The 2,152-nt window shown below is 37.0% G+C and overlaps 1 non-coding gene across 1 annotated transcript; it reads right to left on the minus strand.

The window, feature by feature from the left end:
- Positions 1 to 1,216: 1,216 nt before the first annotated feature.
- Positions 1,217 to 1,292, minus strand: TRNAA-CGC (transfer RNA alanine (anticodon CGC)). The gene has a single exon. It is a non-coding gene; the product is annotated as a tRNA-Ala (tRNA).
- Positions 1,293 to 2,152: the final 860 nt, after the last annotated feature.

Genomic DNA, 2,152 nt, shown 5'->3' on the forward strand with positions numbered 1-2,152 from the left:
ATACTTAAAACAGTCATTAGGGCAGCCGGTTATGAAATTATTTGAATTCCGCCACTGCATCCTCCCCAGCATTTGTTATTTCTTGTCTTTTTTTTTATAATAGTCATTCTAATTCTAACAGGTCTGAGATAATAACTCATTACAGTTTGACTTGCATTTGATTTTTAATGTTGAGTACCTTTTCAAACACTTGTTGCCTATTTGCATGCTTTCTTTGGAAAAATGTCTATTCAAATTCTCTATTTTTAAATGGGATGGTTTGGTTTCCCTTGCTATATATTTTTGATATTAACCCTTTATCAGATATATGATTTGAAAATATGTTCTCTTATTCAATCCATAAATTGCCTTTTTATTTTGTTGATTTTACTGTGTAGAAACTTGTAGTTTGATGTAGTATCACTTGCTGATTTTGTTTGTTGCCTCTGCTCTTGATATCATATCACAGAATAATTACTGCCAAGACTGACATCAGGGAGCTTTTTTCTATGTTTTCTTCTGTAGTTTTGTGGTTTTAGGTGTTATATTGAAGTCTTAATCCATTTTGAGTTAGTTTTATGTATTTCTCAATTTCTTTCATCACTCTCTTATCATTTTGATGTCTAGATCTTTAACTTCCTTGGTTAAATTTATTTTTAAGTATTTTATTCTTTTTCATGCAATTATAAATGAAAACTTTTCTTTATTTTCTTTTCAGATAGGTTATTGTTAGTGTGTAAAAATACAACTGATTTTTGTACATTGATTTTGTATCCTGAAAGTTTACTGAATTAATTTAGTAGGTCTAACAGTTTTGCTGTTTAGTCTTTAAGGATTTTCTAAATATAAGATCATGTCATCAGCAATCAGAGATAATTTTACATCTTTCTTTCTGTTTGTTTTTTTTTGTTTGTTTGGGGTTTTTTTTGTATTTTTCTGAAGCTGGAAACGGGGAGAGACAGTCAGACAGACTACCGCATGCGCCCGACCGGGATCCACCCGGCTCGCCCACCAGGGGGCGACGCTCTGCCCACCAGGGGGCGATGCTTTGCCCTTCTGGGGCGTCGCTCTGTTGCGACCAGAGCCACTCTAGTGCCTGGGGCAGAGGCCAAGGAGCCATCCCCAGCGCCTGGGCCATCTTTTGCTCCAATGGAGCCTCGGCTGCGGGAGGGGAAGAGAGAGACAGAGAGGAAGGAGAGGGGGAGGGGTGGAGAAGCAGATGTGCGCTTCTCCTGTGTGCCCTGGCCGGGAATTGAACCCGGGACTTCTGCACGCGAGGCCGACACTCTACCACTGAGCCAACCAGCCAGGGCTACATCTTTCTTTCTGATTTGGATTTTTTAAATTTCATTTTCTTGCCTAATATTGCTCTGGCTAGGACTTTCAGTACCATGTTAAGTAGGAGTGGTGAGAATGGGCACCCTTGTCTTATTCTTAAGCACACTGAATAAGTTTTCAATCTTTCACTGTTGAATATGATGTTAGCTGTGGGTTTGTCATATATAGCTTTATTATATTGAGCTGTGTTCTTACTATACCTAATTTGTTGAGCATTATTATCATAAAAGCGTGCTAAATTTTGTTCAAATATTTTTTCTAAATCTAACACATGATCATAGAATTTTTATTCTTAATTTTGTTAATGTGGTATATCATATATTTTGTTTATATTTTGTTGATTTATCCTTGCATCTCAGAGATTAATGTCACTTGATTTTGGTATATGATGTTTTAATGCAGGGGTCGGGAACCTTTTTGGCTGAGAGAGCCATGAACACCACATATTTTAAAATGTAATTCCATGAGAGCCATACAATATGTTTAATACTAAATACAAGTAAATGTGTGCATTTTATGTAAGACCAACACTTTTAAAGTACAATAAGTCTCTGAATTCTTTTTAATAACGTTGTTATGCTGTTGCTAACCAATGATGAATAAAGTACTTCTTACCATTAATGCAACTTCTGGTGCTGCATGGTTTTGCTGATGGCTTTGTAGTCTGGTTGATACATGGTGAGGTTAAGCTCCATGCAGGCGTTGAGACTTCCAGCCATTAAATGTGATCGTAGGTTGGTCTTAACATTCTTTAGATGTGAGAAAGACTGCTCACATGCATACATAGAGCCAAACATTGTCAGTACAGCAATACTCACACGCTGCAGTGTGTGGT

The sequence above is a fragment of the Saccopteryx leptura genome, chromosome 1, assembly GCF_036850995.1.
Source record: "Saccopteryx leptura isolate mSacLep1 chromosome 1, mSacLep1_pri_phased_curated, whole genome shotgun sequence".
Lineage (NCBI taxonomy): Eukaryota > Metazoa > Chordata > Mammalia > Chiroptera > Emballonuridae > Saccopteryx > Saccopteryx leptura.